A 26,653-nucleotide genomic window follows, 5' to 3' on the forward strand; every position below is an offset into this window, starting at 1 on the left:
TTGGTAAACAATGTTAATATATAACTCAGTATTGGTAAACAATGTTAATAGATAACTCAGTATTGGTAAACAATGTTAATAGCTAACTCAGTATTGGTAAACAATGTTAATATATAACTCAGTATTGGTAAACAATGTTAATATATAACTCAGCATTGGTAAACAATGTTAATATATAGCTCAGCATTGGTAAACAATGTTAATATATAACTAAGCATTGGTAAACAATGTTAATATATAACTCAGTATTGGTAAACAATGTTAATAGATAACTCAGTATTGGTAAACAATGTTAATATATAACTCAGTATTGGTAAACAATGTTAATAGATAACTCAGTATTGGTAAACAATGTTAATATATAACTCAGTATTGGTAAACAATGGTAATAGATAACTCAGTATTGGTAAACAATGTTAATATATAACTCAGTATTGGTAAACAATGTTAATAGATAACTCAGTATTGGTAAAAACAATGGTAATAGATAACTCAGTATTGGTAAACAATGCTAATAGATAACTCAGTATTGGTAAACAATGTTAATATATAACTCAGTATTGGTAAAGAATGTTAATATATAACTCAGCATTGGTAAACAATGTTAATACATAACTCAGCATTGGTAAACAATGTTAATATATAACTCAGTATTGGCAAACAATGTTAATAGATAATTCAGTATTGGTAAACAATGTTAATATATAACTCAGTATTGGTAAACAATGTTAATATATAACTCAGTATTGGTAAACAATATTAATATATAACTCAGTATTGGTAAAGAATGTTAATATATAACTCAGTATTGGTAAACAATGTTAATAGATAACTCAGTATTGGTAAACAATGTTAATATATAACTCAGTATTGGTAAACCATGTTAATAGATAACTCAGTATTGGTAAACAATGTTAATATATAACTCAGTATTGGTAAACAATGTTAATATATAACTCAGTATTGGTAAACAATGTTAATATATAACTTAGTATTGGTAAACAATGTTAATAGATAACTCAGTATTGGTAAACAATCTTAATAGATAACTCAGTATTGGTAAACAATGTTAATATATAACTCAGCATTGGTAAACAATGTTAATATATAACTCAGCATTGGCAAAACAATGTTAATAGATAACTCAGTATTGGTAAAGAATGTTAATATATAACTCAGTATTGGTAAAGAATGTTAATATATAACTCAGTATTGGTAAACCATGTTAATAGATAACTCAGTATTGGTAAACAATGTTAATATATAACTCAGTATTGGTAAACAATGTTAATATATAACTCAGTATTGGTAAACAATGTTAATATCTAACTCAGTATTGGTAAACAATGTTAATAGATAACTCAGTATTGGTAAACAATGTTAATAGATAACTCAGTAGTGGTAAACAATGTTAATATATAACTCAGTATTGGTAAACAATGTTAATATATAACTCAGTATTGGTAAACAATGTTAATATATAACTCAGTATTGGTAAACAATGTTAATCGATAACTCAGTATTGGTAAACAATGTTAATATATAACTTCGTATTGGTAAACAATGTTAAAAGATAACTCAGTATTGGTAAACAATGTTAATAGATAAATCAGTATTTGTAAACAATGTTAATATATAACTCAGTATTGGTAAACAATGTTAATATATAACTCAGCATTGGTAAAACAATGTTAATAGATAACTCAGTATTGGTAAACAATGTTATATATAACTCAGTATTGGTAATCAATGTTATATATAACTCAGTATTGGTAAACAATCTTAATAGATAACTCAGTATTGGTAAACAATGTTAATATATAACTCAGCATTGGTAAACAATGTTAATATATAACTCAGCATTGGTAAAACAATGTTAATAGATAACTCAGTATTGGTAAAGAATGTTAATATATAACTCAGTACTGGTAAACAATGTTAATATATAACTCAGTATTGGTAAACCATGTTAATAGATAAATCAGTATTGGTAAACAATGTTAATATATAACTCAGTATTGGTAAACAATGTTAATATATAACTCAGTATTGGTAAACAATGTTAATATATAACTCAGTATTGGTAAACAATGTTAATAGATAACTCAGTATTGGTAAACAATGTTAATAGATAACTCAGTAGTGGTAAACAATGTTAATATATAACTCAGTATTGGTAAACAATGTTAATATATAACTCAGTATTGGTAAACAATGTTAATATATAACTCAGTATTGGTAAACAATGTTAATAGATAACTCAGTATTGGTAAACAATGTTAATAGATAACTCAGTAGTGGTTAAACAATGTTAATATATAACTCAGTATTGGTAAACAATGTTAATATATAACTTCGTATTGGTAAACAATGTTAAAAGATAACTCAGCATTGGTAAAACAATGTTAATAGATAACTCAGTATTGGTAAACAATGTTATATATAACTCAGTATTGGTAATCAATGTTATACATAACTCAGTATTGGTAAACAATGTCAATAAATAACTCAGTATTGGTAAACGATGTTAATATATAACTAAGTATTGGTAAACAATGTTAATATATAACTCAGTATTGGTAAACAATGTTATATAACTCAGTATTGGTAAACAATGTTAATATATAACTCAGTATTGGTAAACAATGTTAATAGATAACTCAGTATTGGTAAACAATGTTAATATATAACTCAGTATTGGTAAACAATGTTAATATATAACTCAGTATTGGTAAACAATGTTAATATATAACTCAGTATTGGTAAACAATGTTAATAGATAACTCAGTATTGGTAAACAATGTTAATAGATAACTCAGTAGTGGTAAACAATGTTAATATATAACTCAGTATTGGTATACAATGTTAATATATAACTTAGTATTGGTAAACAATGTTAATAGATAACTCAGTATTGGTAAACAATGTTAATATATAACTCAGTATTGGTAAACAATGTTAATAGATAACTCAGTATTGGTAAACAATGTTAATAGATAACTCAGTATTGGTAAACAATGTTAATATATAACTCAGTATTGGAAAACAATGTTATATATAACTCAGTATTGGTAAACAATGTTAATATATAACTCAGTATTGGTAAACAATGTTAATAGATAACTCAGTATTGGTAAACAATGTTAATATATAACTCAGTATTGGTAAACAATGTTATATATGACTCAGTATTGGTAAACAATGTTAATATATAACTCAGTATTGGTAAACAATGTTAATAGATAACTCAGTATTGGTAAACAATGTTAATAGATAACTCAGTATTGGTAAACAATGTTAATATATAACTCAGTATTGGTAAACAATGTTAATATATAACTCAGCATTGGTAAACAATGTTAATATATAGCTCAGCATTGGTAAACAATGTTAATATATAACTAAGCATTGGTAAACAATGTTAATATATAACTCAGTATTGGTAAACAATGTTAATAGATAACTCAGTATTGGTAAACAATGTTAATATATAACTCAGTATTGGTAAACAATGTTAATAGATAACTCAGTATTGGTAAACAATGTTAATAGATAACTCAGTATTGGAAAACAATGTTAATATATAACTCAGTATTGGTAAACAATGTTAATATATAACTCAGTATTGGTAAACAATGTTAATAGATAACTCAGTATTGGTAAACAATGTTAATAGATAACTCAGTATTGGTAAACAATGCTAATAGATAACTCAGTATTGGTAAACAATGTTAATATATAACTCAGTATTGGTAAAGAATGTTAATATATAACTCAGCATTGGTAAACAATGTTAATACATAACTCAGCATTGGTAAACAATGTTAATATATAACTCAGTATTGGTAAACAATGTTAATAGATAATTCAGTATTGGTAAACAATGTTAATATATAACTCAGTATTGGTAAACAATGTTAATATATAACTCAGTATTGGTAAACAATATTAATATATAACTCAGTATTGGTAAAGAATGTTAATATATAACTCAGTATTGGTAAACAATGATAATATATAACTCAGTATTGGTAAACAATGTAAATAGATAACTCAATATTGGTAAACAATGTTAATAGATAACTCAGTATTGGTAAACAATGTTAATATATAACTCAGTATTGGTAAACAATGTTAATATATAACTCAGCATTGGTAAACAATGTTAATATATAACTTAGCATTGGTAAACAATGTTAATATATAACTCAGCATTGGTAAACAATGTTAATATATAACTCAGTATTGGTAAAGAATGTTAATATATAACTCAGTATTAGTAAACAATGTTAATATATAACTCAGTATTGGTAAACAATGTTAATAGATAACTCAGTATTGGTAAACAATGTTAATAGATAACTCAGTATTGGTAAACAATGTTAATATATAACTCAGTATTGGTAAACAATGTTAATATATAACTCAGTATTGGTAAACAATGTTAATATATAACTCAGTATTGGTAACCAATGTTAATAGATAACTCAGTATTGGTAAACAATGTTAATATATAACTCAGTATTGGTAAACCATGTTAATAGATAACTCAGTATTGGTAAACAATGTTAATATATAACTCAGTATTGGTAAACAATGTTATATAACTCAGTATTGGTAAACAATGTTAATATATAACTCAGTATTGGTAAACAATGTTAATAGATAACTCAGTATTGGTAAACAATGTTAATATATAACTCAGTATTGGTAAACAATGTTAATATATAACTCAGTATTGGTAAACAATGTTAATATATAACTCAGTATTGGTAAACAATGTTAATAAATAACTCAGTATTGGTAAACGATGTTAATATATAACTCAGTATTGGTAAACAATGTTAATATAGAACTCAGTATTGGTAAACAATGTTATATAACTCAGTATTGGTAAACAATGTTAATATATAACTCAGTATTGGTAAACAATGTTAATAGATAACTCAGTATTGGTAAACAATGTTAATATATAACTCAGTATTGGTAAACAATGTTAATATATAACTCAGTATTGGTAAACAATGTTAATATATAACTCAGTATTGGTAAACAATGTTAATAGATAACTCAGTATTGGTAAACAATGTTAATAGATAACTCAGTATTGGTAAACAATGTTAATAGATAACTCAGTATTGGTAAACAATGTTAATATATAACTCAGTATTGGTAAACAATGGTATATATAACTCAGAATTGGTAAACAATGTTAATATATAACTCAGTATTGGTAAACAATGTTAATAGATAACTCAGTATTGGTAAACAATGTTAATATATAACTCAGTATTGGTAAACAATGTTATATATGACTCAGTATTGGTAAACAATGTTAATATATAACTCAGTATTGGTAAACAATGTTAATAGATAACTCAGTATTGGTAAACAATGTTAATAGCTAACTCAGTATTGGTAAACAATGTTAATATATAACTCAGTATTGGTAAACAATGTTAATATATAACTCAGCATTGGTAAACAATGTTAATATATAGCTCAGCATTGGTAAACAATGTTAATATATAACTAAGCATTGGTAAACAATGTTAATATATAACTCAGTATTGGTAAACAATGTTAATAGATAACTCAGTATTGGTAAACAATGTTAATATATAACTCAGTATTGGTAAACAATGTTAATAGATAACTCAGTATTGGTAAACAATGTTAATATATAACTCAGTATTGGTAAACAATGGTAATAGATAACTCAGTATTGGTAAACAATGTTAATATATAACTCAGTATTGGTAAACAATGTTAATAGATAACTCAGTATTGGTAAAAACAATGGTAATAGATAACTCAGTATTGGTAAACAATGCTAATAGATAACTCAGTATTGGTAAACAATGTTAATATATAACTCAGTATTGGTAAAGAATGTTAATATATAACTCAGCATTGGTAAACAATGTTAATACATAACTCAGCATTGGTAAACAATGTTAATATATAACTCAGTATTGGTAAACAATGTTAATAGATAATTCAGTATTGGTAAACAATGTTAATATATAACTCAGTATTGGTAAACAATGTTAATATATAACTCAGTATTGGTAAACAATATTAATATATAACTCAGTATTGGTAAAGAATGTTAATATATAACTCAGTATTGGTAAACAATGTTAATAGATAACTCAGTATTGGTAAACAATGTTAATATATAACTCAGTATTGGTAAACCATGTTAATAGATAACTCAGTATTGGTAAACAATGTTAATATATAACTCAGTATTGGTAAACAATGTTAATATATAACTCAGTATTGGTAAACAATGTTAATATATAACTTAGTATTGGTAAACAATGTTAATAGATAACTCAGTATTGGTAAACAATCTTAATAGATAACTCAGTATTGGTAAACAATGTTAATATATAACTCAGCATTGGTAAACAATGTTAATATATAACTCAGCATTGGCAAAACAATGTTAATAGATAACTCAGTATTGGTAAAGAATGTTAATATATAACTCAGTATTGGTAAAGAATGTTAATATATAACTCAGTATTGGTAAACCATGTTAATAGATAACTCAGTATTGGTAAACAATGTTAATATATAACTCAGTATTGGTAAACAATGTTAATATATAACTCAGTATTGGTAAACAATGTTAATATCTAACTCAGTATTGGTAAACAATGTTAATAGATAACTCAGTATTGGTAAACAATGTTAATAGATAACTCAGTAGTGGTAAACAATGTTAATATATAACTCAGTATTGGTAAACAATGTTAATATATAACTCAGTATTGGTAAACAATGTTAATATATAACTCAGTATTGGTAAACAATGTTAATCGATAACTCAGTATTGGTAAACAATGTTAATATATAACTTCGTATTGGTAAACAATGTTAAAAGATAACTCAGTATTGGTAAACAATGTTAATAGATAAATCAGTATTTGTAAACAATGTTAATATATAACTCAGTATTGGTAAACAATGTTAATATATAACTCAGCATTGGTAAAACAATGTTAATAGATAACTCAGTATTGGTAAACAATGTTATATATAACTCAGTATTGGTAATCAATGTTATATATAACTCAGTATTGGTAAACAATCTTAATAGATAACTCAGTATTGGTAAACAATGTTAATATATAACTCAGCATTGGTAAACAATGTTAATATATAACTCAGCATTGGTAAAACAATGTTAATAGATAACTCAGTATTGGTAAAGAATGTTAATATATAACTCAGTACTGGTAAACAATGTTAATATATAACTCAGTATTGGTAAACCATGTTAATAGATAAATCAGTATTGGTAAACAATGTTAATATATAACTCAGTATTGGTAAACAATGTTAATATATAACTCAGTATTGGTAAACAATGTTAATATATAACTCAGTATTGGTAAACAATGTTAATAGATAACTCAGTATTGGTAAACAATGTTAATAGATAACTCAGTAGTGGTAAACAATGTTAATATATAACTCAGTATTGGTAAACAATGTTAATATATAACTCAGTATTGGTAAACAATGTTAATATATAACTCAGTATTGGTAAACAATGTTAATAGATAACTCAGTATTGGTAAACAATGTTAATAGATAACTCAGTAGTGGTTAAACAATGTTAATATATAACTCAGTATTGGTAAACAATGTTAATATATAACTTCGTATTGGTAAACAATGTTAAAAGATAACTCAGCATTGGTAAAACAATGTTAATAGATAACTCAGTATTGGTAAACAATGTTATATATAACTCAGTATTGGTAATCAATGTTATACATAACTCAGTATTGGTAAACAATGTCAATAAATAACTCAGTATTGGTAAACGATGTTAATATATAACTCAGTATTGGTAAACAATGTTAATATATAACTCAGTATTGGTAAACAATGTTATATAACTCAGTATTGGTAAACAATGTTAATATATAACTCAGTATTGGTAAACAATGTTAATAGATAACTCAGTATTGGTAAACAATGTTAATATATAACTCAGTATTGGTAAACAATGTTAATATATAACTCAGTATTGGTAAACAATGTTAATATATAACTCAGTATTGGTAAACAATGTTAATAGATAACTCAGTATTGGTAAACAATGTTAATAGATAACTCAGTAGTGGTAAACAATGTTAATATATAACTCAGTATTGGTATACAATGTTAATATATAACTTAGTATTGGTAAACAATGTTAATAGATAACTCAGTATTGGTAAACAATGTTAATATATAACTCAGTATTGGTAAACAATGTTAATAGATAACTCAGTATTGGTAAACAATGTTAATAGATAACTCAGTATTGGTAAACAATGTTAATATATAACTCAGTATTGGAAAACAATGTTATATATAACTCAGTATTGGTAAACAATGTTAATATATAACTCAGTATTGGTAAACAATGTTAATAGATAACTCAGTATTGGTAAACAATGTTAATATATAACTCAGTATTGGTAAACAATGTTATATATGACTCAGTATTGGTAAACAATGTTAATATATAACTCAGTATTGGTAAACAATGTTAATAGATAACTCAGTATTGGTAAACAATGTTAATAGATAACTCAGTATTGGTAAACAATGTTAATATATAACTCAGTATTGGTAAACAATGTTAATATATAACTCAGCATTGGTAAACAATGTTAATATATAGCTCAGCATTGGTAAACAATGTTAATATATAACTAAGCATTGGTAAACAATGTTAATATATAACTCAGTATTGGTAAACAATGTTAATAGATAACTCAGTATTGGTAAACAATGTTAATATATAACTCAGTATTGGTAAACAATGTTAATAGATAACTCAGTATTGGTAAACAATGTTAATAGATAACTCAGTATTGGAAAACAATGTTAATATATAACTCAGTATTGGTAAACAATGTTAATATATAACTCAGTATTGGTAAACAATGTTAATAGATAACTCAGTATTGGTAAACAATGTTAATAGATAACTCAGTATTGGTAAACAATGCTAATAGATAACTCAGTATTGGTAAACAATGTTAATATATAACTCAGTATTGGTAAAGAATGTTAATATATAACTCAGCATTGGTAAACAATGTTAATACATAACTCAGCATTGGTAAACAATGTTAATATATAACTCAGTATTGGTAAACAATGTTAATAGATAATTCAGTATTGGTAAACAATGTTAATATATAACTCAGTATTGGTAAACAATGTTAATATATAACTCAGTATTGGTAAACAATATTAATATATAACTCAGTATTGGTAAAGAATGTTAATATATAACTCAGTATTGGTAAACAATGATAATATATAACTCAGTATTGGTAAACAATGTAAATAGATAACTCAATATTGGTAAACAATGTTAATAGATAACTCAGTATTGGTAAACAATGTTAATATATAACTCAGTATTGGTAAACAATGTTAATATATAACTCAGCATTGGTAAACAATGTTAATATATAACTTAGCATTGGTAAACAATGTTAATATATAACTCAGCATTGGTAAACAATGTTAATATATAACTCAGTATTGGTAAAGAATGTTAATATATAACTCAGTATTAGTAAACAATGTTAATATATAACTCAGTATTGGTAAACAATGTTAATAGATAACTCAGTATTGGTAAACAATGTTAATAGATAACTCAGTATTGGTAAACAATGTTAATATATAACTCAGTATTGGTAAACAATGTTAATATATAACTCAGTATTGGTAAACAATGTTAATATATAACTCAGTATTGGTAACCAATGTTAATAGATAACTCAGTATTGGTAAACAATGTTAATATATAACTCAGTATTGGTAAACCATGTTAATAGATAACTCAGTATTGGTAAACAATGTTAATATATAACTCAGTATTGGTAAACAATGTTATATAACTCAGTATTGGTAAACAATGTTAATATATAACTCAGTATTGGTAAACAATGTTAATAGATAACTCAGTATTGGTAAACAATGTTAATATATAACTCAGTATTGGTAAACAATGTTAATATATAACTCAGTATTGGTAAACAATGTTAATATATAACTCAGTATTGGTAAACAATGTTAATAGATAACTCAGTATTGGTAAACAATGTTAATAGATAACTCAGTAGTGGTAAACAATGTTAATATATAACTCAGTATTGGTATACAATGTTAATATATAACTTAGTATTGGTAAACAATGTTAATATATAACTCAGTATTGGTAAACAATGTTATATATAACTCAGTATTGGTAAACAATGTTAATATATAACTCAGTATTGGTAAACAATGTTAATAGATAACTCAGAATTGGTAAACAATGTTAATATATAACTCAGTATTGGTAAACAATGTTATATATGACTCAGTATTGGTAAACAATGTTAATATATAACTCAGTATTGGTAAACAATGTTAATAGATAACTCAGTATTGGTAAACAATGTTAATAGATGACTCAGTATTGGTAAACAATGTTAATATATAACTCAGTATTGGTAAACAATGTTAATATATAACTCAGCATTGGTAAACAATGTTAATATATAGCTCAGCATTGGTAAACAATGTTAATATATAACTAAGCATTGGTAAACAATGTTAATATATAACTCAGTATTGGTAAACAATGTTAATAGATAACTCAGTATTGGTAAACAATGTTAATATATAACTCAGTATTGGTAAACAATGTTAATAGATAACTCAGTATTGGTAAACAATGTTAATAGATAACTCAGTATTGGTAAACAATGTTAATATATAACTCAGTATTGGTAAACAATGTTAATATATGACTCAGTATTGGTAAACAATGTTAATATATAACTCAGTATTGGTAAACAATGTTAATAGATAACTCAGTATTGGTAAACAATGTTAATAGCTAACTCAGTATTGGTAAACAATGTTAATATATAACTCAGTATTGGTAAACAATGTTAATATATAACTCAGCATTGGTAAACAATGTTAATATATAGCTCAGCATTGGTAAACAATGTTAATATATAACTAAGCATTGGTAAACAATGTTAATATATAACTCAGTATTGGTAAACAATGTTAATAGATAACTCAGTATTGGTAAACAATGTTAATATATAACTCAGTATTGGTAAACAATGTTAATAGATAACTCAGTATTGGTAAACAATGTTAATATATAACTCAGTATTGGTAAACAATGTTAATATATAACTCAGTATTGGTAAACAATGTTAATATATAACTCAGTATTGGTAAACAATGTTAATAGATAACTCAGTATTGGTAAAAACAATGGTAATAGATAACTCAGTATTGGTAAACAATGCTAATAGATAACTCAGTATTGGTAAACAATGTTAATATATAACTCAGTATTGGTAAAGAATGTTAATATATAACTCAGCATTGGTAAACAATGTTAATACATAACTCAGCATTGGTAAACAATGTAATATATAACTCAGTATTGGTAAACAATGTTAATAGATAATTCAGTATTGGTAAACAATGTTAATATATAACTCAGTATTGGTAAACAATGGTAATATATAACTCAGTATTGGTAAACAATATTAATATATAACTCAGTATTGGTAAAGAATGTTAATATATAACTCAGTATTGGTAAACAATGTTAATAGATAACTCAGTATTGGTAAACAATGTTAATATATAACTCAGTATTGGTAAACCATGTTAATAGATAACTCAGTATTGGTAAACAATGTTAATATATAACTCAGTATTGGTAAACAATGTTAATATATAACTCAGTATTGGTAAACAATGTTAATATATAACTTAGTATTGGTAAACAATGTTAATAGATAACTCAGTATTGGTAAACAATCTTAATAGATAACTTAGTATTGGTAAACAATGTTAATATATAACTCAGCATTGGTAAACAATGTTAATATATAACTCAGCATTGGCAAAACAATGTTAATAGATAACTCAGTATTGGTAAAGAATGTTAATATATAACTCAGTATTGGTAAAGAATGTTAATATATAACTCAGTATTGGTAAACCATGTTAATAGATAACTCAGTATTGGTAAACAATGTTAATATATAACTCAGTATTGGTAAACAATGTTAATATATAACTCAGTATTGGTAAACAATGTTAATATCTAACTCAGTATTGGTAAACAATGTTAATAGATAACTCAGTATTGGTAAACAATGTTAATAGATAACTCAGTAGTGGTAAACAATGTTAATATATAACTCAGTATTGGTAAACAATGTTAATATATAACTCAGTATTGGTAAACAATGTTAATATATAACTCAGTATTGGTAAACAATGTTAATCGATAACTCAGTATTGGTAAACAATGTTAATATATAACTTCGTATTGGTAAACAATGTTAAAAGATAACTCAGTATTGGTAAACAATGTTAATAGATAAATCAGTATTTGTAAACAATGTTAATATATAACTCAGTATTGGTAAACAATGTTAATATATAACTCAGCATTGGTAAAACAATGTTAATAGATAACTCAGTATTGGTAAACAATGTTATATATAACTCAGTATTGGTAATCAATGTTATATATAACTCAGTATTGGTAAACAATCTTAATAGATAACTCAGTATTGGTAAACAATGTTAATATATAACTCAGCATTGGTAAACAATGTTAATATATAACTCAGCATTGGTAAAACAATGTTAATAGATAACTCAGTATTGGTAAAGAATGTTAATATATAACTCAGTACTGGTAAACAATGTTAATATATAACTCAGTATTGGTAAACCATGTTAATAGATAAATCAGTATTGGTAAACAATGTTAATATATAACTCAGTATTGGTAAACAATGTTAATATATAACTCAGTATTGGTAAACAATGTTAATATATAACTCAGTATTGGTAAACAATGTTAATAGATAACTCAGTATTGGTAAACAATGTTAATAGATAACTGAGTAGTGGTAAACAATGTTAATATATAACTCAGTATTGGTAAACAATGTTAATATATAACTCAGTATTGGTAAACAATGTTAATATATAACTCAGTATTGGTAAACAATGTTAATAGATAACTCAGTATTGGTAAACAATGTTAATAGATAACTCAGTAGTGGTAAACAATGTTAATATATAACTCAGTATTGGTAAACAATGTTAATATATAACTTCGTATTGGTAAACAATGTTAAAAGATAACTCAGCATTGGTAAAACAATGTTAATAGATAACTCAGTATTGGTAAACAATGTTATATATAACTCAGTATTGGTAATCAATGTTATACATAACTCAGTATTGGTAAACAATGTTAATAAATAACTCAGTATTGGTAAACGATGTTAATATATAACTCAGTATTGGTAAACAATGTTAATATATAACTCAGTATTGGTAAACAATGTTATATAACTCAGTATTGGTAAACAATGTTAATATATAACTCAGTATTGGTAAACAATGTTAATAGATAACTCAGTATTGGTAAACAATGTTAATATATAACTCAGTATTGGTAAACAATGTTAATATATAACTCAGTATTGGTAAACAATGTTAATATATAACTCAGTATTGGAAAACAATGTTAATAGATAACTCAGTATTGGTAAACAATGTTAATAGATAACTCAGTAGTGGTAAACAATGTTAATATATAACTCAGTATTGGTATACAATGTTAATATATAACTTAGTATTGGTAAACAATGTTAATAGATAACTCAGTATTGGTAAACAATGTTAATATATAACTCAGTATTGGTAAACAATGTTAATAGATAACTCAGTATTGGTAAACAATGTTAATAGATAACTCAGTATTGGTAAACAATGTTAATATATAACTCAGTATTGGTAAACAATGTTATATATAACTCAGTATTGGTAAACAATGTTAATATATAACTCAGTATTGGTAAACAATGTTAATAGATAACTCAGTATTGGTAAACAATGTTAATATATAACTCAGTATTGGTAAACAATGTTATATATGACTCAGTATTGGTAAACAATGTTAATATATAACTCAGTATTGGTAAACAATGTTAATAGATAACTCAGTATTGGTAAACAATGTTAATAGATAACTCAGTATTGGTAAACAATGTTAATATATAACTCAGTATTGGTAAACAATGTTAATATATAACTCAGCATTGGTAAACAATGTTAATATATAGCTCAGCATTGGTAAACAATGTTAATATATAACTAAGCATTGGTAAACAATGTTAATATATAACTCAGTATTGGTAAACAATGTTAATAGATAACTCAGTATTGGTAAACAATGTTAATATATAACTCAGTATTGGTAAACAATGTTAATAGATAACTCAGTATTGGTAAACAATGTTAATAGATAACTCAGTATTGGTAAACAATGTTAATATATAACTCAGTATTGGTAAACAATGTTAATATATAACTCAGTATTGGTAAACAATGTTAATAGATAACTCAGTATTGGTAAACAATATTAATAGATAACTCAGTATTGGTAAACAATGCTAATAGATAACTCAGTATTGGTAAACAATGTTAATATATAACTCAGTATTGGTAAAGAATGTTAATATATAACTCAGCATTGGTAAACAATGTTAATACATAACTCAGCATTGGTAAACAATGTTAATATATAACTCAGTATTGGTAAACAATGTTAATAGATAATTCAGTATTGGTAAACAATGTTAATATATAACTCAGTATTGGTAAACAATGTTAATATATAACTCAGTATTGGTAAACAATATTAATATATAACTCAGTATTGGTAAAGAATGTTAATATATAACTCAGTATTGGTAAACAATGATAATATATAACTCAGTATTGGTAAACAATGTTAATAGATAACTCAGTATTGGTAAACAATGTTAATAGATAACTCAGTATTGGTAAACAATGTTAATATATAACTCAGTATTGGTAAACAATGTTAATATATAACTCAGCATTGGTAAACAATGTTAATATATAACTTAGCATTGGTAAACAATGTTAATATATAACTCAGCATTGGTAAACAATGTTAATATATAACTCAGTATTGGTAAAGAATGTTAATATATAACTCAGTATTAGTAAACAATGTTAATATATAACTCAGTATTGGTAAACAATGTTAATAGATAACTCAGTATTGGTAAACAATGTTAATAGATAACTCAGTATTGGTAAACAATGTTAATATATAACTCAGTATTGGTAAACAATGTTAATATATAACTCAGTATTGGTAAACAATGTTAATATATAACTCAGTATTGGTAACCAATGTTAATAGATAACTCAGTATTGGTAAACAATGTTAATATATAACTCAGTATTGGTAAACCATGTTAATAGATAACTCAGTATTGGTAAACAATGTTAATATATAACTCAGTATTGGTAAACAATGTTAATATATAACTCAGTATTGGTAAACAATGTTAATATATAACTTAGTATTGGTAAACAATGTTAATAGATAACTCAGTATTGGTAAACAATGTTAATATATAACTCAGTATTGGTAAACAATGTTATATAACTCAGTATTGGTAAACAATGTTAATATATAACTCAGTATTGGTAAACAATGTTAATAGATAACTCAGTATTGGTAAACAATGTTAATAGATAACTCAGTAGTGGTAAACAATGTTAATATATAACTCAGTATTGGTATACAATGTTAATATATAACTTAGTATTGGTAAACAATGTTAATATATAACTCAGTATTGGTAAACAATGTTATATATAACTCAGTATTGGTAAACAATGTTAATATATAACTCAGTATTGGTAAACAATGTTAATAGATAACTCAGAATTGGTAAACAATGTTAATATATAACTCAGTATTGGTAAACAATGTTATATATGACTCAGTATTGGTAAACAATGTTAATATATAACTCAGTATTGGTAAACAATGTTAATAGATAACTCAGTATTGGTAAACAATGTTAATAGATGACTCAGTATTGGTAAACAATGTTAATATATAACTCAGTATTGGTAAACAATGTTAATATATAACTCAGCATTGGTAAACAATGTTAATATATAGCTCAGCATTGGTAAACAATGTTAATATATAACTAAGCATTGGTAAACAATGTTAATATATAACTCAGTATTGGTAAACAATGTTAATAGATAACTCAGTATTGGTAAACAATGTTAATATATAACTCAGTATTGGTAAACAATGTTAATAGATAACTCAGTATTGGTAAACAATGTTAATATATAACTCAGTATTGGTAAACAATGTTAATATATAACTCAGTATTGGTAAACAATGTTAATATATAACTCAGTATTGGTAAACAATGTTAATAGATAACTCAGTATTGGTAAACAATGTTAATATATAACTCAGTATTGGTAAACAATGTTAATATATAACTCAGTATTGGTAAACAATGTTAATATATAACTCAGTATTGGTAAACAATGTCAATAGATAACTCAGTATTGGTAAACAATGTTAATATATAACTCAGTATTGGTAAACAATGTTAATATATAACTCAGTATTGGTAAACAATGTTAATATATAACTCAGTATTGGTAACCAATGTTAATAGATAACTCAGTATTGGTAAACAATGTTAATATATAACTCAGTATTGGTAAACCATGTTAATAGATAACTCAGTATTGGTAAACAATGTTAATATATAACTCAGTATTGGTAAACAATGTTAATATATAACTCAGTATTGGTAAACAATGTTAATATATAACTTAGTATTGGTAAACAATGTTAATAGATAACTCAGTATTGGTAAACAATCTTAATAGATAACTCAGTATTGGTAAACAATGTTAATATATAACTCAGCATTGGTAAACAATGTTAAAAGATAACTCAGTATTGGCAAACAATGTTAATAGATAAATCAGTATTTGTAAACAATGTTAATATATAACTCAGTATTGGTAAACAATGTTAATATATAACTCAGCATTGGTAAAACAATGTTAATAGATAACTCAGTATTGGTAAACAATGTTATATATAACTCAGTATTGGTAATCAATGTTATATATAACTCAGTATTGGTAAACAATCTTAATAGATAACTCAGTATTGGTAAACAATGTTAATATATAACTCAGCATTGATAAACAATGTTAATATATAACTCAGCATTGGTAAAACAATGTTAATAGATAACTCAGTATTGGTAAAGAATGTTAATATATAACTCAGTACTGGTAAACAATGTTAATATATAACTCAGTATTGGTAAACCATGTTAATAGATAAATCAGTATTGGTAAACAATGTTAATATATAACTCAGTATTGGTAAACAATGTTAATATATAACTCAGTATTGGTAAACAATGTTAATATATAACTCAGTATTGGTAAACAATGTTAATAGATAACTCAGTATTGGTAAACAATGTTAATAGATAACTCAGTAGTGGTAAACAATGTTAATATATAACTCAGTATTGGTAAACAATGTTAATATATAACTCAGTATTGGTAAACAATGTTAATATATAACTCAGTATTGGTAAACAATGTTAATAGATAACTCAGTATTGGTAAACAATGTTAATAGATAACTCAGTAGTGGTAAACAATGTTAATATATAACTCAGTATTGGTAAACAATGTTAATATATAACTTCGTATTGGTAAACAATGTTAAAAGATAACTCAGTATTGGCAAACAATGTTAATAGATAAATCAGTATTTGTAAACAATGTTAATATATAACTCAGTATTGGTAAACAATGTTAATATATAACTCAGCATTGGTAAAACAATTTTAATAGATAACTCAGTATTGGTAAACAATGTTATATATAACTCAGTATTGGTAATCAATGTTATACATAACTCAGTATTGGTAAACAATGTTAATAAATAACTCAGTATTGGTAAACGATGTTAATATATAACTCAGTATTCGTAAACAATGTTAATATATAACTCAGTATTGGTAAACAATGTTAATAGATAACTCAGTATTGGTAAAGAATGTTAATATATAACTCAGTACTGGTAAACAATGTTAATATATAACTCAGTATTGGTAAACCATGTTAATAGATAAATCAGTATTGGTAAACAATGTTAATATATAACTCAGTATTGGTAAACAATGTTAATATATAACTCAGTATTGGTAAACAATGTTAATATCTAACTCAGTATTGGTAAACAATGTTAATAGATAACGCAGTATTGGTAAACAATGTTAATAGATAACTCAGTAGTGGTAAACAATGTTAATATATAACTCAGTATTGGTAAACAATGTTAATATATAACTCAGTATTGGTAAACAATGTTAATATATAACTCAGTATTGGTAAACAATGTTAATATATAACTCAGTACTGGTAAACAATGTTAATATATAACTCAGTATTGGTAAACCATGTTAATAGATAAATCAGTATTGGTAAACAATGTTAATATATAACTCAGTATTGGTAAACAATGTTAAAATATAACTCAGTATTGGTAAACAATGTTAATATATAACTCAGTATTGGTAAACAATGTTAATAGATAACGCAGTATTGGTAAACAATGTTAATAGATAACTCAGTAGTGGTAAACAATGTTAATATATAACTCAGTATTGGTAAACAATGTTAATATATAACTCAGTATTGGTAAACAATGTTAATATATAACTCAGTATTGGTAAACAATGTTAATAGATAACTCAGTAGTGGTAAACAATGTTAATATATAACTCAGTATTGGTAAACAATGTTAATATATAACTTCGTATTGGTAAACAATGTTAAAAGATAACTCAGTATTGGCAAACAATGTTAATAGATAAATCAGTATTTGTAAACAATGTTAATATATAACTCAGTATTGGTAAACAATGTTAATATATAACTCAGCATTGGTAAAACAATGTTAATAGATAACTCAGTATTGGTAAACAATGTTATATATAACTCAGTATTGGTAATCAATGTTATACATAACTCAGTATTGGTAAACAATGTTAATAAATAACTCAGTATTGGTAAACGATGTTAATATATAACTCAGTATTGGTAAACAATGTTAATATAGAACTCAGTATTGGTAAACAATGTTATATAACTCAGTATTGGTAAACAATGTTAATATATAACTCAGCATTGGTAAAACAATGTTAATAGATAACTCAGTATTGGTAAACAATGTTATATATAACTCAGTATTGGTAATCAATGTTATACATAACTCAGTATTGGTAAACAATGTTAATAAATAACTCAGTATTGGTAAACGATGTTAATATATAACTCAGTATTGGTAAACAATGTTAATATATAACTCAGTATTGGTAAACAATGTTAATAGATAACTCAGTATTGGTAAAGAATGTTAATATATAACTCAGTACTGGTAAACAAGGTTAATATATAACTCAGTATTGGTAAACCATGTTAATAGATAAATCAGTATTGGTAAACAATGTTAATATATAACTCAGTATTGGTAAACAATGTTAATATATAACTCAGTATTGGTAAACAATGTTAATATCTAACTCAGTATTGGTAAACAATGTTAATAGATAACGCAGTATTGGTAAACAATGTTAATAGATAACTCAGTAGTGGTAAACAATGTTAATATATAACTCAGTATTGGTAAACAATGTTAATATATAACTCAGTATTGGTAAACAATGTTAATATATAACTCAGTATTGGTAAACAATGTTAATATATAACTCAGTACTGGTAAAAATGTTAATATATAACTCAGTATTGGTAAACCATGTTAATAGATAAATCAGTATTGGTAAACAATGTTAATATATAACTCAGTATTGGTAAACAATGTTAAAATATAACTCAGTATTGGTAAACAATGTTAATATATAACTCAGTATTGGTAAACAATGTTAATAGATAACGCAGTATTGGTAAACAATGTTAATAGATAACTCAGTAGTGGTAAACAATGTTAATATATAACTCAGTATTGGTAAACAATGTTAATATATAACTCAGTATTGGTAAACAATGTTAATATATAACTCAGTATTGGTAAACAATGTTAATAGATAACTCAGTAGTGGTAAACAATGTTAATATATAACTCAGTATTGGTAAACAATGTTAATATATAACTTCGTATTGGTAAACAATGTTAAAAGATAACTCAGTATTGGCAAACAATGTTAATAGATAAATCAGTATTTGTAAACAATGTTAATATATAACTCAGTATTGGTAAACAATGTTAATATATAACTCAGCATTGGTAAAACAATGTTAATAGATAACTCAGTATTGGTAAACAATGTTATATATAACTCAGTATTGGTAATCAATGTTATACATAACTCAGTATTGGTAAACAATGTTAATAAATAACTCAGTATTGGTAAACGATGTTAATATATAACTCAGTATTGGTAAACAATGTTAATATAGAACTCAGTATTGGTAAACAATGTTATATAACTCAGTATTGGTAAACAATGTTAATATATAACTCAGTATTGGTAAACAATGTTAATAGATAACTCAGTATTGGTAAACAATGTTAATATATAACTCAGTATTGGTAAACAATGTTAATATATAACTCAGTATTGGTAAACAATGTTAATATATAACTCAGTATTGGTAAACAATGTTAATAGATAACTCAGTATTGGTAAACAATGTTAATAGATAACTCAGTAGTGGTAAACAATCTTAATATATAACTCAGTATTGGTATACAATGTTAATATATAACTTAGTATTGGTAAACAATGTTAATAAATAACTCAGTATTGGTAAACAATGTTAATATATAACTCAGTATTGGTAAACAATGTTAATAGATAACTCAGTATTGGTAAACAATGTTAATAGATAACTCAGTATTGGTAAACAATGTTAATATATAACTCAGTATTGGTAAACAATGGTATATATAACTCAGAATTGGTAAACAATGTTAATATATAACTCAGTATTGGTAAACAATGTTAATAGATAACTCAGTATTGGTAAACAATGTTAATATATAACTCAGTATTGGTAAACAATGTTATATATGACTCAGTATTGGTAAACAATGTTAATATATAACTCAGTATTGGTAAACAATGTTAATAGATAACTCAGTATTGGTAAACAATGTTAATAGCTAACTCAGTATTGGTAAACAATGTTAATATATAACTCAGTATTGGTAAACAATGTTAATATATAACTCAGCATTGGTAAACAATGTTAATATATAGCTCAGCATTGGTAAACAATGTTAATATATAACTAAGCATTGGTAAACAATGTTAATATATAACTCAGTATTGGTAAACAATGTTAATAGATAACTCAGTATTGGTAAACAATGTTAATATATAACTCAGTATTGGTAAACAATGTTAATAGATAACTCAGTATTGGTAAACAATGTTAATATATAACTCAGTATTGGTAAACAATGTTAATATATAACTCAGTATTGGTAAACAATGTTAATATATAACTCAGTATTGGTAAACAATGTTAATAGATAACTCAGTATTGGTAAAAACAATGGTAATAGATAACTCAGTATTGGTAAACAATGCTAATAGATAACTCAGTATTGGTAAACAATGTTAATATATAACTCAGTATTGGTAAAGAATGTTAATATATAACTCAGCATTGGTAAACAATGTTAATACATAACTCAGCATTGGTAAACAATGTTAATATATAACTCAGTATTGGTAAACAATGTCAATAGATAATTCAGTATTGGTAAACAATGTTAATATATAACTCAGTATTGGTAAACAATGTTAATATATAACTCAGTATTGGTAAACAATATTAATATATAACTCAGTATTGGTAAAGAATGTTAATATATAACTCAGTATTGGTAAACAATGATAATATATAACTCAGTATTGGTAAACAATGTTAAAAGATAACTCAGTATTGGTAAACAATGTTAATAGATAACTCAGTATTGGTAAACAATGTTAATATATAACTCAGCATTGGTAAACAATGTTAATATATAACTCAGCATTGGTAAACAATGTTAATATATAACTCAGCATTGGTAAACAATGTAAATATACAACTCAGTATTGGTAAACAATGTTAATAGATAATTCAGCATTGGTAAACAATGTTAATATATAACTCAGTATTGGTAAACAATGTTAATATATAACTCAGCATTGGTAAACAATGTTAATATATAACTCAGTATTGGTAAAGAATGTTAATATATAACTCAGTATTGGTAAACAATGTTAATATATAACTCAGTATTGGTAAACAATGTTAATAGATAACTCAGTATTGGTAAACAATGTTAATAGATAACTCAGTATTGGTATACAATGTTAATATATAACTCAGTATTGGTAAACAATGTTAATATATAACTCAGTATTGGTAAACAATGTTAATATATAACTCAGTATTGGTAACCAATGTTAATAGATAACTCAGTATTGGTAAACAATGTTAATATATAACTCAGTATTGGTAAACCATGTTAATAGATAACTCAGTATTGGTAAACAATGTTAATATATAACTCAGTATTGATAAACAATGTTAATATATAACTCAGTATTGGTAAACAATGTTAATATATAACTTAGTATTGGTAAACAATGTTAATAGATAACTCAGTATTGGTAAACAATCTTAATAGATAACTCAGTATTGGTAAACAATGTTAATATATAACTCAGCATTGGTAAACAATGTTAATATATAACTCAGCATTGGCAAAACAATGTTAATAGATAACTCAGTATTGGTAAAGAATGTTAATATATAACTCAGTATTGGTAAAGAATGTTAATATATAACTCAGTATTGGTAAACCATGTTAATAGATAACTCAGTATTGGTAAACAATGTTAATATATAACTCAGTATTGGTAAACAATGTTAATATATAACTCAGTATTGGTAAACAATGTTAATATCTAACTCAGTATTGGTAAACAATGTTAATAGATAACTCAGTATTGGTAAACAATGTTAATAGATAACTCAGTAGTGGTAAACAATGTTAATATATAACTCAGTATTGGTAAACAATGTTAATATATAACTCAGTATTGGTAAACAATGTTAATATATAACTCAGTATTGGTAAACAATGTTAATCGATAACTCAGTATTGGTAAACAATGTTAATATATAACTTCGTATTGGTAAACAATGTTAAAAGATAACTCAGTATTGGTAAACAATGTTAATAGATAAATCAGTATTTGTAAACAATGTTAATATATAACTCAGTATTGGTAAACAATGTTAATATATAACTCAGCATTGGTAAAACAATGTTAATAGATAACTCAGTATTGGTAAACAATGTTATATATAACTCAGTATTGGTAATCAATGTTATATATAACTCAGTATTGGTAAACAATCTTAATAGATAACTCAGTATTGGTAAACAATGTTAATATATAACTCAGCATTGGTAAACAATGTTAATATATAACTCAGCATTGGTAAAACAATGTTAATAGATAACTCAGTATTGGTAAAGAATGTTAATATATAACTCAGTACTGGTAAACAATGTTAATATATAACTCAGTATTGGTAAACCATGTTAATAGATAAATCAGTATTGGTAAACAATGTTAATATATAACTCAGTATTGGTAAACAATGTTAATATATAACTCAGTATTGGTAAACAATGTTAATATATAACTCAGTATTGGTAAACAATGTTAATAGATAACTCAGTATTGGTAAACAATGTTAATAGATAACTCAGTAGTGGTAAACAATGTTAATATATAACTCAGTATTGGTAAACAATGTTAATATATAACTCAGTATTGGTAAACAATGTTAATATATAACTCAGTATTGGTAAACAATGTTAATAGATAACTCAGTATTGGTAAACAATGTTAATAGATAACTCAGTAGTGGTAAACAATGTTAATATATAACTCAGTATTGGTAAACAATGTTAATATATAACTTCGTATTGGTAAACAATGTTAAAAGATAACTCAGCATTGGTAAAACAATGTTAATAGATAACTCAGTATTGGTAAACAATGTTATATATAACTCAGTATTGGTAATCAATGTTATACATAACTCAGTATTGGTAAACAATGTTAATAAATAACTCAGTATTGGTAAACGATGTTAATATATAACTCAGTATTGGTAAACAATGTTAATATATAACTCAGTATTGGTAAACAATGTTATATAACTCAGTATTGGTAAACAATGTTAATATATAACTCAGTATTGGTAAACAATGTTAATAGATAACTCAGTATTGGTAAACAATGTTAATATATAACTCAGTATTGGTAAACAATGTTAATATATAACTCAGTATTGGTAAACAATGTTAATATATAACTCAGTATTGGTAAACAATGTTAATAGATAACTCAGTATTGGTAAACAATGTTAATAGATAACTCAGTAGTGGTAAACAATGTTAATATATAACTCAGTATTGGTATACAATGTTAATATATAACTTAGTATTGGTAAACAATGTTAATAGATAACTCAGTATTGGTAAACAATGTTAATATATAACTCAGTATTGGTAAACAATGTTAATAGATAACTCAGTATTGGTAAACAATGTTAATAGATAACTCAGTATTGGTAAACAATGTTAATATATAACTCAGTATTGGTAAACAATGTTATATATAACTCAGTATTGGTAAACAATGTTAATATATAACTCAGTATTGGTAAACAATGTTAATGGATAACTCAGTATTGGTAAACAATGTTAATATATAACTCAGTATTGGTAAACAATGTTATATATGACTCAGTATTGGTAAACAATGTTAATATATAACTCAGTATTGGTAAACAATGTTAATAGATAACTCAGTATTGGTAAACAATGTTAATAGATAACTCAGTATTGGTAAACAATGTTAATATATAACTCAGTATTGGTAAACAATGTTAATATATAACTCAGCATTGGTAAACAATGTTAATATATAGCTCAGCATTGGTAAACAATGTTAATATATAACTAAGCATTGGTAAACAATGTTAATATATAACTCAGTATTGGTAAACAATGTTAATAGATAACTCAGTATTGGTAAACAATGTTAATATATAACTCAGTATTGGTAAACAATGTTAATAGATAACTCAGTATTGGTAAACAATGTTAATAGATAACTCAGTATTGGTAAACAATGTTAATATATAACTCAGTATTGGTAAACAATGTTAATATATAACTCAGTATTGGTAAACAATGTTAATAGATAACTCAGTATTGGTAAACAATGTTAATAGATAACTCAGTATTGGTAAACAATGCCAATAGATAACTCAGTATTGGTAAACAATGTTAATATATAACTCAGTATTGGTAAAGAATGTTAATATATAACTCAGCATTGGTAAACAATGTTAATACATAACTCAGCATTGGTAAACAATGTTAATATATAACTCAGTATTGGTAAACAATGTTAATAGATAATTCAGTATTGGTAAACAATGTTAATATATAACTCAGTATTGGTAAACAATGTTAATATATAACTCAGTATTGGTAAACAATATTAATATATAACTCAGTATTGGTAAAGAATGTTAATATATAACTCAGTATTGGTAAACAATGATAATATATAACTCAGTATTGGTAAACAATGTTAATAGATAACTCAGTATTGGTAAACAATGTTAATAGATAACTCAGTATTGGTAAACAATGTTAATATATAACTCAGTATTGGTAAACAATGTTAATATATAACTCAGCATTGGTAAACAATGTTAATATATAACTTAGCATTGGTAAACAATGTTAATATATAACTCAGCATTGGTAAACAATGTTAATATATAACTCAGTATTGGTAAAGAATGTTAATATATAACTCAGTATTAGTAAACAATGTTAATATATAACTCAGTATTGGTAAACAATGTTAATAGATAACTCAGTATTGGTAAACAATGTTAATAGATAACTCAGTATTGGTAAACAATGTTAATATATAACTCAGTATTGGTAAACAATGTTAATATATAACTCAGTATTGGTAAACAATGTTAATATATAACTCAGTATTGGTAACCAATGTTAATAGATAACTCAGTATTGGTAAACAATGTTAATATATAACTCAGTATTGGTAAACCATGTTAATAGATAACTCAGTATTGGTAAACAATGTTAATATATAACTCAGTATTGGTAAACAATGTTAATATATAACTCAGTATTGGTAAACAATGTTAATATATAACTTAGTATTGGTAAACAATGTTAATAGATAACTCAGTATTGGTAAACAATGTTAATATATAACTCAGTATTGGTAAACAATGTTATATAACTCAGTATTGGTAAACAATGTTAATATATAACTCAGTATTGGTAAACAATGTTAATAGATAACTCAGTATTGGTAAACAATGTTAATATATAACTCAGTATTGGTAAACAATGTTAATAGATAACTCAGTATTGGTAAACAATGTTAATAGATAACTCAGTAGTGGTAAACAATGTTAATATATAACTCAGTATTGGTAAACAATGTTAATATATAACTTCGTATTGGTAAACAATGTTAAAAGATAACTCAGCATTGGTAAAACAATGTTAATAGATAACTCAGTATTGGTA

This window comes from Petromyzon marinus, unplaced genomic scaffold (genome assembly GCF_048934315.1).
Source record: "Petromyzon marinus isolate PM22_M1 ecotype Great Lakes invasive population unplaced genomic scaffold, UKy_Petmar_22M1.pri1.0 PM_G_Scaffold_9, whole genome shotgun sequence".
Taxonomy (NCBI): Eukaryota; Metazoa; Chordata; class Hyperoartia; order Petromyzontiformes; family Petromyzontidae; genus Petromyzon; species Petromyzon marinus.